Source organism: Cetorhinus maximus, chromosome 18 (genome assembly GCF_964194155.1).
Source record: "Cetorhinus maximus chromosome 18, sCetMax3.hap1.1, whole genome shotgun sequence".
In the NCBI taxonomy this organism is placed as follows: Eukaryota; Metazoa; Chordata; class Chondrichthyes; order Lamniformes; family Cetorhinidae; genus Cetorhinus; species Cetorhinus maximus.
The window spans coordinates 45,233,365-45,249,867 of record NC_135896.1 but is presented as its reverse complement, the minus strand read 5'-3'; the positions used below and the strand labels follow the sequence as shown (position 1 = coordinate 45,249,867).

At 41.8% G+C, this 16,503-nt stretch overlaps 1 protein-coding gene across 4 annotated transcripts in view; it reads right to left on the bottom strand.

Moving 5' to 3' along the window:
- Window positions 1-16,503, bottom strand: part of LOC144693128 (guanine nucleotide-binding protein G(I)/G(S)/G(O) subunit gamma-2) — an 85,060-nt gene that overhangs the window by 26,412 nt on the left and 42,145 nt on the right. For all 4 annotated transcript variants that reach the window (XM_078562571.1, XM_078562574.1, XM_078562572.1 and 1 more), the window contains exon 2: window positions 2,163-2,261. The gene's annotated coding sequence lies outside the window, so the exon portion shown is untranslated. The remainder of the gene's footprint in view (window positions 1-2,162; window positions 2,262-16,503) is intronic.

The window sequence follows — 16,503 nt, the reverse complement described above, 5'->3', positions numbered from 1 at the left end:
GACTTGGGAGTGGAGGGGGAGAGGGAAGGCATTAGGAGGCAGACATGAAGTGGAACCTTGTAGGGAAAAGCTCGAATGTTAGAGGAGGACTCCTAACAGACACCGATTAAACAGGAGGCTGTCAAGGAGGGAATGGGAAAAATGTGTCTTCAGGGATTTTGGCTGTATGAATTTATCATTTTGGAAAAAATTACAACAATATACAGGAAAATCTCTGAGTGAGATTATACTGTTTATTTAGTTCTCATGGGAAATGTTAGATATTTAAATTTGCTAAATGTCACTTGCTACATTTTGTGTATTAGGGATTTCCTCTACAGCACAAATGCACCTAGGTCTGGTATATGACTCAGAAGAAAAAGGGACAGGGCCCCCTTGTATCAATTATCCTGAACTTTATGTGTCAACACCATAGCTCAAGACTTAGGGCTCTATTTAATGAAATTATTCCCAAAAATCTAGGTCTGGAGCCATTCATAGCGCCCATATAATCATTAATAGTTATTTGGTGGTACACTTGAGTATTGCTGAAAAAAGAGACATGTTAACAGCTTCTACTGTCTGTGAAGAGAGTGCTGAGTGGTTGGCACATGGCGTTGCCAACCAATCAGCACTCTCTTCACATACAGTACAAGTTGTTTTTTCCCCTTGTATTAGGTGTTCTTGCAAAGTGGCCTGATAAGTGCAAGACAAAAAGCTTTGACATGTCTCTTCTTTCAGCAATTATCATTAATGCTCTTGTAGATAGGAGGCCTCCATGAATGGATTGCTGTTGGTATCTATAAAGTGATCCGAGAAAGGGAAGACTGGTATAGATCTTATGCCAGCGCTCACAGTGCTGTAGGCTGGATTCTGTGGCTGACACTTCGAACTATTTCTATTGTCATACCGAACTTCTGCACATTATGGCACCAATTTAACTTGATACCTGAAACTACATGCATGCTGCTTTGTGGTGCATTTATATGGGGCAAGGTGCAGACAGAGTACTAGCAGAGCAGAGTTTGTCTAACTTTAAAAGGTAAGGCAAACCCAACTACTCATTGTCCAAATCAGGCTGTCAGAGGCCAGTCCAGCTGAATCTGAGTATAAGGCACAGAAGGAACTTCAAATGCCTGTCTGTAACTCTAGCAATCTCTTGAGTATTTCTTCAGGCTGCATCCTACAAAACACTTCCAACAGTACTAGCTGATCCTGACAATAGCTATTGTCTATGGAAATGCTCATAATGGCAAATATGAATATATTCATTTAACTGAAAAGTTTTAATCTTTGTTTGACCTCTTCATCTGTTTAGTAAGTATCCTGTGTTCTCTTCTAGCGTGTAAAGCAAAAGGATTTCCTGCTGACTTGTGTAATATTGAAAGCTCAGTGTCAGCCTACTCCCAGTACTGTTCTGCTTGTTTTATACTCAACTTGTTACCCTGAGTCAAAAGTTCTTTATGATCCTCCGAGCTCAGCTACATGTAAAATATTGTGTCACAAACTAATTCTACCACTAAAGTACATATACATTTAAAGATATTAATTTTTCATTAAGTTAATTTCAATACTTTCAGCAATAAATTACAATCAAATACACTTCAGAACAAATTAAACTCACTTCAAAACAAATTAAACTAAGTGTGAAATGAAATTCAGGATGAGTGCAGTCAAGTGAAATCTATTTGAAGTATAAATTTAATCAGCTAAATCCAAATCGGTAATGCAGATCTGCAACTTGCTTGACAGAATCTGAAGTGAATTGAGGATTCATAGCACTGCTTCATTCATTACTGAAGCTTTTTTCACCAGTACCAAGTGGCCCAGCTTGTTTTCTTTCAAAAAAAGAAAACTGTAGTTCACAGGCTCACACTTTAACTGGGCAGTGAATGTCATTCAAAATCCAAACTGGCAAATTAAAGGAAAACCCAAGCAAAATTTGAGAAACCTTAGCTTCTGAAATCAGTTGATTTCTGATTAATACCTAATTCTGCTTTGCAAGTCTTGTGCAAATTACACAGCTCAGAAAGTTAAGTACACCATACTGTTACAGCTCAATCAGTTCTACAGTTGAGCATCATTTAAGTCTTCTGTTTATCGCACCTACCAAACTGAAGCTTGTTCTTTCCACAGAACTAAATATTTATAACATTTTCCATATTCAGAAGAAAAATTTGTACCTAAGTGCGCACTGTGGGCGTTATGTCCTCTCTGAGGGCTTCGGTTTCTTTATGATCCCTTTTTAGTTTCCTCTTCTTCCAGCAGCTAGTTCAATAAACCTAAAGCAAATAAACAGAGGTCAATTGTTGCATGGAATTTAAGCAGTATGAAAATAATGCCCAGTTGCAAACAGGAAACAAAAAGAAGTACAGAACTAAATTTAGCAATCATTTTTAAACTCTTGGTCTCTGTTTCAAATATGCCTATGTTCTCTTACTGTTCCATTTCCCCTCCTTTGCTGCACTCAACATTCATCCAGTATTGTTTTTTTAATGTAGTTAGGAGTTATGTAGGACTGGCCAGTGTAATCTTTTTCCTCATTTCACATAAGAGGCCACTGTTCTGTTTATTTAATAAATGTTTGTAAATTTGGATAATAATTATACTGGCAGTCTAGGGTATCAGTAAAACACCTCCCTTCAGATCAGATTAAATGAAGAACCCATCACATCCATAAAATACAGGTACCGGACTCCTTATCTGGTGTCCCAAAATCCAGAAGGACCCAAAAACTGACTACATGCGAAGCTGGCGCCCTGGTAGAAATTTGAATAAAACTCTTTTATTCTTTATTTTTCATAGTTTATTTTGTGTTTTAGGCCTAGGACCCAATATCCGTAAAATCCCCAAATCCATCACACATCTGGTCCTGGGCTTCCCGGACACGGGGTCCGGTACCTGTACATTGGAATAGCACGACCACCATCTGCAAAATGATAGCTCTAACAGGTGAGTAGTTCCATTCTGCTTAAAATTGGTTTTGCAGCACTTTTTGTAAATTCTACTTTTAAATGTTATCGCCTTCAGGAAAAAGTGGTTGGCAACTATTTCATCATTTAATCATACAAAACCAGGCAGTGCACTATTGTATCACATTTGGATGATGTATTCACCATAAAAAAAATTCTTCTAGCTCCTCCTCAACCAGAAAAACAGTCTTTAGAAAACACTTTTTCATCGAACCAGCATTTCTTTAATTGGCAGGCTGTTAATTTGCAGTATTGGCATAATGTAACTTTGGTCAACACTCATGTCTAGCTCTTTTGCACTTATCTTTTTGGTACAGATATTATAACAATTTTACATTTTGCGTACCAAAGATGCAGTATATAGTGTAATGCTCACAGCAGCCAACAAGATAACTTTACAGCAGAGCTTCCCGATTGAGCATACCCAGGAAGTCAGCCTGCTCCAAAATTCCCAAATATGGCAACACAGGACTTTTGAGCAGGGATTGGAGTTTCAAATATTGCTGAGCTGTTGGTCTACACGTGGTAGGATGACTCAACCTTCTTTTCTACAAAGTAAAATTTTACTTACCCAAGCAAAAGTGAGCTGAGTGCTTATAAGCTGTGCTTTTAATTTCGCTCAAGAGGACATTTTAACAAGACCTGTCACCTGCTGTAACTATGGACAAGGCTTTGGAATATTTGTTTTAAAAAAAGTTTCATTTATGAATAACTTAAAATGAGTCAAACATTTGGTAAGTTTAATAGTGTGATTTGAAACATTCCAGTAAATATTTACTCAGATGTTCCGAAATGGCACCCATGGGCATCTGGTTGGAACACTCAAGCCTTAAGTAGTTATTGTAGCCTTGGCCATATCACAGGGCAGCAATTCACTCACTTTTACATGTAATCAAGGTGATCCCTACATTGACAGATAAACAATCAGACCTACAGGAACTGCTGAATTCAATGTGCCTCTTAGCAACATTTAATTAGAGAAATGAAATAAATATAAAATGGGAATCATTCCAATACACGAAGAGATTTGTATGTTGTCACTGAGTACATTGGCAGGCTTAAGGTGCTTCATACCTGACTCGGGGCCTCTGGAATCCACCCAGCAGTTCCTATGTAGCTCAAGTCTCCTAAAGGCATATCATCCAATGCTACACCTACGCAACTAAATCCACATGCATTTCACAGATTTCTTGAGGGGGAGGGGTGGGTGGGTAAAAGAGACATACATTCATTGTTGCTCAATGAATAAAATCCACACAAATTAAAGTAAGAGTTTTTAAGTATAATAAAACTCCCCACTTTACATTCAGGATCATAGCTACAGTACAGCCCGTCCTTTATATAAAAGAAACGATTATTTTGGATCAAAGGCAGCATGTCAGGCAAATGTCAGATGTCGTGGGAAGGAGCATTCCAAAGATTTCTAATGTGATTATATGGCAAAATCTGTCAAATTGGCTAACTGTTCACCACAATAATTTGTAAAGAACAGACCAGCTCTTTCCCAATTGAAAAAGAGAGGCAGGCACTGTAAAACAACAGGTTAAAATAAACACAAAAGCTGAATAATGTAGAAAATCACCTGACTATATGTGCAACTACTAAGGGGTGTTGTTCACAGGATATATAAGGGCAAGAAATGTGGGCTTGAAACTATTTGTGTGTCCTTGTTTCATTGCAACTTTCTGAAAGCTTTGGAATAAGAGTCCGTAAGCTGTTTTTCAGAGCTGTTCTGGGAGTATGGGCACAAGCGATCTATGAGCTAACTGCAGTTACAAAGCACTTTTATCCAGGTTTCCTATTTCTCTGGTAAGCCTAAAAACTGGCACAGAGTTTCCATAACACAGAATTTACACAATCAATCCCCTTTACACAGTGGATGCTTAAAAGAGCATTATCACTGAATGGCGTTTGGCAAACCCCTCTCTGTTGGCAAACATGTGAAGATGTCATTGATAGTTCAATAGTATAATTCACCTCAAAGCATCCAAATAGATCAGCTGGTAAACGACAATTGCAGTGAAAATAAACGCATGAATATCCACCTGTTCCTCACCCCAAAACAGCAATTATTTTTATAAAATATTAAATATAGGGGAGTGCAGAATTTTTTTTTACCATTTCAATATTCTGAGTGAGCAAATGTTCTTGATCCTTGTCTTGCTATTAATTATTTTCCAGTTGGCATCATTTGGTGCCTGGATTTTCTATTTCTAGCAGATTGCACCAAATAATATTATAATATTCTAACACTTATGAATGCCTAAAGTAGAAAGAATGGCAAGAACAGGACACAGATTTTTTAAAATTGGCAAAATATTTAATGGGAAGATGAGTTTTTTTTTACACAGCCAGTTGTTGTGATCTGGAATGCATGGCCTGAAAAGGGTGGTGACAGAAGGTTCAATAATAACCTATAAAAGAAATTGCATAAATACTTGGAAAAAAAAATTGTAAACCTATCAGGAAAGAGTGGGGCGAGTGCAACTAATTTGACAACTCTTTCAATGAGCCAGCACAGACAAGATGGGCTGAATGGTCTCTTTCCGTGTTGTAAGATTCTACGATTATGATTCATATATTCAATGCTATAATCTAGGGATGACATAACACATAGAGCATTTCTTTGCTTGCAATCACTTGGAATTTCTGATGTGGTTCTACCGATTGCCTACCTTACCTTGGCAGGAACCCTGGAGAAATGGCATGAGTGCCATTTCGGCAAAATTTCTATCCCATTACATTTCATTAAAAAAAGTTACTTGTTAATTTTTGTAACTATATTTTTGCTGTAGCCCTGAAAGATGCTAATAATTTAAGAATATGATAGAAAAAATTCCATTTGGAAATTTCCAAAGAATAAGAACTAGGAGCAGGAGCAGGAGTAGGCAATTCAGCCCCTCGAGCCTGCGCCGCCATTCAATACGATCATGGCTGATCTCATTTCAGCCTCAACTCCAATTTCCCGCCCTCTCCCCATAACCTTTCAACCCGTTACTAATTAAAAATCTGTCTATCTCCTCCTTAAATAATAAAAAGAGCAAAAGTAAATTATGAAAGAAAACTAGCGCATACGCAACTTCAAAAGTGGCAGCACAAATGCAAAGGCATACAGCGGAATTGGCGGTGGGCGTCATGGCAGGCATGAGCGGACAATATGGCGAGAAGGCCAAAAATTGGTTTTACGCTGCCATGAAACTAGTTTGCGATCATTTGTTCCACCCGTAAATGGTAGGCCATGTTTCCCGCCGCTGCACATTGGGAACCAAATTTCAATGCTTTAGCATCTTATTATAAGCCCTGCTCACTGGAATCATGCCCCCATGCTGGATCATCCAGGTACGTCAGCGTGATGGCACGCCAAGTGTTTCACAATTGTACATAAGCGACCCGCGCTTCGCTCTGGACTTGAGGTTTGTTTGTCTGCCTGGCTTAGGGTAGCACTCGTGGTCATCAGCGCCAGGCTTCGCAGGCAGCACCCACATCACAATTAGTGGGGGGACTCACAGGCAGGTCTCTACCTACCAGACCGGCCGTAAAGCAGGGGTAGCTTTTCAATGGTTACAGGGCTAAGGCTTGCTTGGGGAAGGGGGAGAAGTGGCCTCAGACAAGACAACAGGCTGCAGGGTAAGGGCTGTAATGGGGAAAGGGGGTAATGCAAAGTGTATGTAGGAGCACATTTTGATCCGTGCAAGTGGCCCCCAGATGGTGAGGGCTGAGGAGGAAGTCTCCAGAGGAGATGAAGCCAGATGGAGATGTGAGAGTGTGTGTGAGAGAGTGAGTGGTGATGTCCCTCCAGCTGCAGTAAGTGAGATGCCAGTGAATGTGTGATAGCCTTGTGAGCGTGTGAGTTTAGAGTGATGAGTTAGTTGCCTTACCCTGGCGGCACAGATGATTTCATTCATCCTCTTTCCTCACTGGATGGCCAACCTCTTCTGTGCAGCATTGGCACTGACCACCACTGCCACCGCCTCCCAAGCTGGAGTGGTGAGATTGGACCTGGACTGGACCTCCTCCAGCCAGAGCAGGGGTGGAAGACATCATGACAGGCCTCCAAAAGGTATTCTAGTGATGGATCACTGAACTCTTCTTGGCTTTCAGGGTCATGTCTTCACTGGAGCAGTCCTGATTTGCAAGCATCGAGAAGCATGCGCGTGGCTGCAGTTTAAATATGGTGCCCAGCAGGAGGAAGCGATGAGATAATGGCGTGGCGGGAAAATCAGAGGCTGCCTGCCAGCGAGACGAGTGTTTCCTGTGCCTGCACAATTAATGAGGCAGACAATACAGTGCGAAAACCCACAATTGCAGCCAACAGGTAAAACGTTGCTTTTCCACACCCGCTACCACACTTAGTGCAAATTTGGGGCAATTCTGCCAATAGCATAGGTTTTTCTTTACGTACAGTGCAAAATGGGTTAAAATAGCAATGATTTTGGCAAGTAATTTCATTTATTTTAACATTTTATTCTTGAGTTTTAATTGTTGTCTCGTGTTTGACAATGCTAACAATAGAATGCAAACTGGAATGCAATTACAGTGCTGCACTAATGGTTGCACAATTGTTATCGATAACAGTGCATTTATGTAATTTGTTTCATTACAATATACACATTAAAAAGGTTTATTATGCTCTTTCTGTAAAAAAGGACTTAAAAATCTTTAAAAAAGCCATCTTTTTAAAAATCAGACCTTAACAACAGACGAAATACATCTAGTAATATGGTACAGCATTTAACAGTTAATCATGCTTTGAATATTAGCACCTCGTGAGGCATTTTCACACCTAAAATACACAAAAGTGCTTATCACATTGATTGCCAAAAGTGTTTGTGCCCTAGTACCTAATGAGGCGAAAAAGAGTCTGAAACATAGATGTTTCAGTTACTAGATAATTTTCACACCTGGACAAAAATGCTTATAAAAGGCCTAACACGTTGATTGGCAAAAAGGGCTCAACAGATTGGCTTTAACAATGCAGTACAACACTTAAATAAATAAATCCAGAGTTTTGCAGTTAATTTAAACATTTCTGCATGGAGATTTTATTCTTTTATCAGTTATTCATTTAAGTGGAATTGACTGTATTTAAATTATTTTTTGGGCAGGAGCTTCAGGATACAATGTTATGAGCTTTGCAGAAACTAAAGTTATTTCAATAATATTTATTTTTATTGGACCCATTTTATAGGTTGGTAATAAAAGTTGTTTGCAGCCATATAATACAAGCTGTGTCCTTTATTGCCTAACTTGTTTACTGAAAAAGCTACAGAATTGATTGGTGTCAGTGTTGCAAGCATGAGCAGAAGCACTGTGGAAGGAGCATGTCCATGTGATTCAGGGATAGGTTAAAGCTTAGAAAGCAACTCATAGAAACAATGGGTTACGGCCTGGATACTCCAGTGACAATGACCGTGCTCACCGTGATAGTGGGAGAAACCTGACAGCAGCTCAAACACGGAAATCCAGAAGTTACTGTCAGAGATGCTGCACCTTACTGTACAAAACGTGCCGTAACAGTCAGCATCAATAGAGTTGACACTGAAATCACTGTAATGGTACTCGCCCACTAAATTAAAAAGACACCAGGAATAAGTTTAGGTCTGGTGCATTCGGGAGTAAATGATAAGTGACAAATACAGCCAAAAAACTTCTGTGACCCTAAAAATTTAACTTTGTACACGTGGAGTCCCATTCCTTCAGAAGTTAGAGTTGAAGCTTTAAAAATTAAAGTAAATACTTTGGGCTGGATTTTATGGCCCCCGCCAGGCGTATTTTCATTGAGGGAGCATGTAAGATACAACAAGTGGCCAGCCCGCCTCCTTTCTACCCACCCCAACCCGGTCCCCACAAAATGCTAAGCAGGCAGGCGCTGAAATCAGCAACCCATCTGCCATTTTTAAATAAATAATTACTGGGCAATTGGGTTTGTTACCAAGCCAATTGACCCGAATATTATCTGCCCACGGGATAATACAGTTGGCATGGGAAAGTGGGCCAGAATGCGTAGGCTGCTTTTGTAAGCAAACACAACAGGCAGGAAGGAAAGGAAGGTGTATCCTTTTTGGGGCGCCCTGTGTGCATCAGGTCACCCCTCCAACATGTTAACCCACCCCTTTGTGCCTCCCCACCTGGCCTCCAAAACCCGCTCCCCACACCCCTTTCCTTGGGATCCACAATCCTCCCCATCCAAAACCTGGGACTTACCTGGGTCTGGCGGGGCCACGTCCTCATATATTTATAACTTTTATAAAACTGAACACAGGTCAGGACACAATTTATAAAAGAATAAAAATAATAGGTTATAAATATAAAGTTGATCAATGGCAAGAGATTAGCTGTAAAAAGCCATCTTTGCAAATGCACTGAACTCAGTGTTGTATGAATGACCCTGCTTCAATATCTATTTCAGACACCTTTGAAATTGCTCAAACTTGCCAATACAAGTAAACATTCTGTTCCTTTATATCCAAATATTATTTATCATTACTAGTGGATTACTTTCTGCTACAAGTAAGCATTACTTTTTCTAATATGGCCATTGTTGACCATTACCATAATGGGTTCATTCATCTAAATGTAATCAATTATTTGTCTACAATTAATGCAATGAGTACAAAATGCTTTTCATGACAACCCATACCAATTTAGCTTAAGATTCCCCAGTGTACAAATACAGGTAGGCTCATTATTCTAATAACTATGCTTTTCATTAGCAGGATTCCAGTCTATTTATTGAGTGTCTGATTTAAGGGCAATACAACATTTCCAATCTAGCAATGACTTCATACGTTGAATGAAAAACAATGCATTTTTAAGTACAACATAAATTGAGACGAAATAAAAAGCTGCCACCTTATTCGATCATCAGCATCCACTAATGTTTTAAGGCAGTGATGCAGTGATAAGGGTTTGTTCTGCAACCTATCAAAGAACATGCATGAAATAGGCAAAACCAGAAACTGCTGAAGGAATGACTTGCATTTATATAGGCTGGGATTTTCTGTGCCCGCCAACGTCGGGCATGTTGAGTGGTGTGAGCCGACAATATGGCACAATTGGTTTCACAAAGCAATGAAACCAATTTGCGATCATCCGCTCAGCCCACAACTGTACAGAAAGCAACATGCACCTGGTGAGCTGCACTTTACTTGGGACTTCAAGGTTTGTTTGCCTACCTTACATTGGGCAGCACTCGCAGTCATCAACACCAGGCTTCAGACAGCACCACATCACTTTTAGGGAGGCTCACAGCAGGTCTCTACCTACCAGATCAGCCATATGTGGGTGGCTTTTTAATGGCTGCAGGGCCAGGGCTTGCTTGGCAAAGGGGAGAAATGGCCTCAGGCAAGGGAAGAGGCTGCAGGATGAGGGCTGTACTAGGGAAGGAGGGTAACCCAGGGTGTGGCCCTAAGATGGCGAGGGTTGAGGAGCAGTCTCCAGAGGAGATGAGGCTAGGTGGACATGTGAGGGTATGTGTGTGAGAATGGGTACTGATGTCACTTGAGCTGGCAGTGAGTGAGATGCCAGTGAATGTGTGAGGGGCTTGAGTGTGTGAGCTTAGAGTGATGAGATGGTTGCCATACCCTGGCTGCGCGGATGAGATCATTCATCCTCTATCTGCATTGGATGGCCAACCTCTTCTGTGCAGCATTGGCACTGATCACCACTGCCACCGCCTCCCAAGCCTGGTTGGTCATGCTGCTACCCATCCTGCAGCCAGAGTGGGGGTGGAGGACACCGTGGCGGGCCTCCATGGCATCCAAAAGGCATTCCAGTGACGCGTCACTAAACCTGGGGTTTGCAGTCTTTTTGCCTTTTGTGGACATCTTCCCTGCAGTAGTCCTGGGCTGGAAGCACAGATGTGTGCACATGTTAGGACTTTTAAAATGGCGCTCAGCATGATGAATCGGCGAGGTGATGGCGCGGTGGGTGAACGAGAGCCGCTCGCCATCGAAACGGCATATTTCCTACAATTGCGTAGCTAATGCAGCGGATTTAGGACGGTACGGTGTGAAAACCCGCCATTGCGGCCGGCAGGTAAAACGTCATTTTACCCGCCTGCTATCGCAATCAGTGCAAATCTGGGATGATCCTGCCCATAGTGCCTTTCATGATCATAGGGAGTCCTAAAGTGGTTTACAGTCAATGAAGTACTTTTGAAGTGTACTGTTATAATGTGCAGTGAGCAAGTGTCCACAAACAACAAGATGACAGTGAGCAGATAATTTGTTTTTTTGCGATGTCGTCCAAAGGATAAACATTTGCCAGGACAACAGGGATATACCTCTCCTGCTCTTCTTCAAAATAGTGCCATCAGATACTTTACATTTGCCTGAGAGTGCAGATGGGGCCTCAGTGTAGTGTCTCATCCAAAAGATAGCACCTTTGATAGTACAATACCTCACTGGAGTGTCAGCTTTCATCTTTGTGCTTAAGTCCTGGAATAGGACTTGAACCCATAGCCTTCTACCTTAAGAGACGAGTGTGTCACTAACTCACACATTAAACAAAAAGCCTGACTAAAACATTGTTCCTGTATTGGTGGTAAAGCATTTCTTCCAGATGTCCTGTAAAAATGATTACAAAATAGAGTATTAGTAGCCAGTGGAAAGAACAGATTGTCCAGAAGAAATTATCTGCATGAGCTTCAGCATCTTGTCACGGTGTTGAATTATCTCAGTGGGAGATTGGTTCTTCCAACACTCTAGTTGTCTTAAGAGTTTTTCCAGCAATTTTTGTTTTTGTTTCAGATTTCCAGCATCCGCAGTATTTTGCTTTTATTTTACTCTAGTTGTCTTTCCCACTTATCACTTATTGGACTGAAAATATGATTTCTTCAAACTTTCACAGTCAAGCTGCATGAATGTCCAAATGTTTAAAGTTTTGGATGCAATTCAATACCAATGCTAATGGAATCCTCTTTCAGTAATACAATACAGCAAAAGCAAATGAATAAGGTGAGCAAACTCTGAATCATTGTGTACCATGTAAAATTATGAAGTCCTTTCTTAAATTTCTAACCATTAGTCTGTAAATCCCATTGCTCAAAAATAGAATTCTGTAGAAGTCATAAAGATAATGATGCAGCAAATTCCATTCTTGATATATTAAGGGTATTGTATTATTTCAAAACCAGTGTCTTACTTTGCGAGCCCAAAAATCATATCAAAGGGTCTGATTGCTGGAAAGCATTGTCTGACAAAATGAGTCATCCACTTGATATGCATGCCAGACAGTACGGTCTTTCCAGTCATTCCTGGAGGAACATCCTAGCTACATTAAAACAAGCTAATGACATGCAAGTGACTGTCACTCCAGATCACATTTTAAGTTAAAATTCTGAACTGCTTGACATAACGCTGAATTATGATACATTTCAATGCTGTGGAGAATTGACAACATAGTTTATTAACACACTGTCCTGTCACCTCAGTTTGATTCCAAACTAGAATAATAGACTCCTCATTCTGCCTTTCTAAGGGCTTAATTTATGCAGATTGCACAGTCTCAATCCAATTTCCAATGAAGCAGCATCTGTGGTGAGAGAAACAGGGTTACCATTTCTGGTCCATGACCTTTCATTAGAAGCATCACTGACCTGAGACATTAGCTGTTTCTCTTGTCACAAGTGCTGCCAGACCTCTTGAGTATTTCCAGCATTTTCTGTTTTTATTTCAGATTTCCAGCAACTGTATTTTGCTTTTGAATTTGCAATAAGCATGGCTCCAGAGTATGGAATTGTTCACACTCTAGGGCTCATTCTTTCAAAGACACCAAAGAGATGGTTGCTTTGAGAAATGGCTGCAAAAGGCCAGGGTCTGCTGGCTACAATGCACCATCAGTAAAGCACTGTTATAATGCATACTGACCTCGGTCTGATTATTGGCATGCAGCTTCAATCCACACACGGAATTTCAATTCATCTGCAGCTCATTTTTAATGTTGGGGGAATGCTGGTGTAAGTATATAGCCTGATGTATTAGAGATTTATCACAAAGTTTGAAAGGTTCATAGGAGATTGACTAGCCACTCTTAAAAGCCAGTGCAAATTCTTAAGCAGGGTGAGACAACATTTTGAAGGGTTTCTCCCAGCGCTTGGCTTTAGTGCACTCAGGGATCATATGCCTGAATTATACTGTCACTTTTCAAGCTGATGTACATCTGAAACCATTTTACAAAAATACAGAAGTGATACTATAACTGAACAATGACTTTCATTGTAAATAACATGACAATTATCGTGGGAACAAAATTGGGATAGCCCCCGAAAACAGGCATGGGAATTGTGATGCTTGATTATCCTGTGCCTGTGGATTGCAATGCAGGCAGCACACCAACTTTGTGTTGCCTATTCATTTTCATGATCTCTGCATCTAGCCAGCGCATGACCCGTGCTGTTTAATGGCTGGTACATCAGCAGGGGGTCAACATCGTGGGTGGCTAGTAGCACTTAAACTTTGTACTGCTTCAAAAGGGCTTGCACTTTTTAAAGGGGAGGAACAATGTGACTGGAGTAGGAGCTGAGAGTTGTGGTGAAACAGAATCTAACCTGGGAGAGAGTGAAGCATGGCACAAGAGGGGAGAATGCAGGCTCCAAGGTTTTCAATGTTGCATTGGAGGTCTTGGTGAAGGAAGTGGAAAGAAGGAGAGGGGGAAGGGGAGAGGTCTTTCAGATACATGATCTAAAGGCAATGGGGACAGATAGCTGCGATGGTCAATGCCTGGAGTCAAGTCCCAACAACTTGGATCCAGTGCCATCAATGACCTCAAATGAGCAGCCAAGGTCAATAAATGCCTCTTCAAATGCCACATCCCACCACCTGCACTGCTAGTGTCTCTCACTGCTCAATGCATATGCATGTTAGGTATGAGTCCCGATTGCCAGAGATTTTTGGTACGTGAGTGATGGTGACCTGAGTTTTAATCTGGCTCTGACTGGGATAAAAAAAAAATGATGATCGTAAGGATATTACGGTTCAGTGCCAAGGGAACGTGAGTCCACAGCATAAGCCTGCCTAAAATTTGGTGAAAATTACAATAAAATCAGGTCCTGAGTATGGCCAGTGTGGGAAACATTAAGCATAAGCCTTAGTGGATAGTCTTCTACAATTGGCAATAAGTGTGTTGCTGGATGGAGTAGATGGATAGTACTCAGCTTCTGAACCATCATATCCTTCATGTCAAGTGCTTAATGTTAGTAATGGGCCTGAAATCTACCCTCGGGCTGTGCCTGCAGTCGGCGCGGCCAGAGCAGATGTAAAACCCACTCCCAGCCGAGTTCACGCTGTGAATGTGATCTTATGATGGGTGGCCAATTAAAGCCCGCGACTGCCAGATGTTTTTGGTGCGTGGGGGCGGGAACGCTTTGAGCGCCGGGTCCAATGGGTGTTCAAAAACTGAAGAGGCAGCCCCCTGAAGGTTGCCCGGAGTAGTGGGGAAGGCTGAGGGAGCTGCGAAGCATCATTCTCTCTCCGCCTGGCTTGCCTCGGCTGTCCGGAAGTGGATGTACATGTGGATGTGTCTAAAGATAGCATCAGTCACGAGTTTAACGCAACTGTGTGCAGCTGATTGAGAAACGCCACACAGATCCCCCACTGAGCCCTGGAAAGAAAAGAATCGGAGACATAGAAGTTGAGGGCCGCCGTGACCTTCAAAGCCAATGGCATGGAGTGTCAGCCCATGCAGTTGGAGTCGATTTCCGGACCAATCATGTGACATTGCTGTCACTGTGTCCCTGGAGAGGCAGAGTCTCCTGCAGCACTGGACCTCGGACATCTGAAGGTAGTTAGAGTGCTGCTTGAACACTCTAGACACTGGGTAGTGGCGTCTTTGGCGTGCTCTCCCGCCTTGGCCTCCCTACTGGCCCTGCACCAATTGAGTCTGTGCCGTGCCTCTCTTCTTAAAGGTCTGTCCCAGAGATGCTGCTCGCGCCCACCTGGCCTCCTCTCCCTCCTGCCCCTCTCTTCATCTTCAGAGGAGGTTCCACCAGCAGAATACACTATCCCCATGAGGTGGGATGCAGAGGACCAGCGCCTTGAAAATGAAGGAGCACTGTGCTGCAATACTCAAGGGAACCTTCCAGGGAAGATGAAGGCCTGAGATGCTGAAAGGCAGGCTCGACAATGAAACGAGATGCAAAGGAACTCTGGGACAACTCTGTACTCACACAGCAATGAGCTGGCAATGACAGAGAAAGTGCTGCTACTCCGAAGGCTTTTATCCCGCCCGTGAATGAGGAAATGATTAAATTGTGAATTCCGCCGACCCGTTTCGCCCATGTGACAGGTAACATAAAATCGCGGTCATTGGCTTTTAAATTACCTTAATTGGCCCTTTAAATGTCGGCGTGTGCTGCTTCGACTCCCGCGCGTGCCCACCGACCTCAATATTGCACGTGTGCGAGATGATGTCAGGATGCATGCCCAACGTCTTTTCGCACAATCTTACGTGCGTTCAGGTTGGGCATGCGTCCGACCTCAGGACATAAGATTCAGGCCATGGATACAAAATATTCTACCTGGCAGTCACTTCAGTAGAAAATAAATAACAAAAGACTGATAGATTCACCGTGTACAGGTTTCAGCAACTCTTTAAAATCTTGCCCCAGTGTCTTCACATCTTCCATGAACAGAAACTGAGCTGACATGGACTCAATGGGACGAGTGACCTCCTTCTGTGCTATAAATGACTCTGCGGCTTACAACTCCTCTACACTGATTCAGTATGTTACGGAGTCCAAGTGACAGAAATTAATTTCAATCACATGCTTATCTTTTCCTGTTCAAAATGGCCCTGTAATAATCTTCATATCACAAGTTATTACATGATACCAGCTATTCCAAGCTCTGCGCAATGCACATTTATTCGTTGCAAAGGCCTATGCTGTATCAAATTACCTATGCATGGCTAATGTATCAACTGGGTGGAATATCGTCATTTGATAAATGACATGGTTGTTTATCTGTTGAATCAATAGAAGAACGTGACTCAAAAAACTGTCTGAGCTCACAATTAGTGTGTAACACTGGCACTGTGTCATCATTATATAAATTCTTGCTTCTAATATGTGCCCATTAGACATCATGCAATTTTTTTTAAACACTGCAAAACAATCTTTTTTAAAAATACAACCCTGGACTCTAAAGTTTGCGGACAATTTACTGACTCTAATTGACCGTGTTCAGTCAGCTGCAATTACCTGGATTCCCACAGGGGAAAACGTGAACAGTGGTCTTAAAAAGGTTGGTTAGTGGCAACAACTCACAACAACAACCTGTTCTATATATAGTGCCAATGTTGTAACAAAACATCCCTCTAAGGCACTTTAGAGGAGTGTTACAAATCGAAATCGAGATACTAGGGCAGATGGCCAAAAGCTTTGTCAAGGAGGTAGGTTTTACGGAGCGTCTTAAAGGAACTATGAGAAGTAAAGAGGTGGAGGGGTTTAGGGAGGAAATTTGAGAGCTTAGCACCTTAGGCAGCTGAAGGAAACACCACCACCAATGGTGGAGCAATTAAAATTAGGCAAGTACAAGAGGCCTGAATGAGAGGA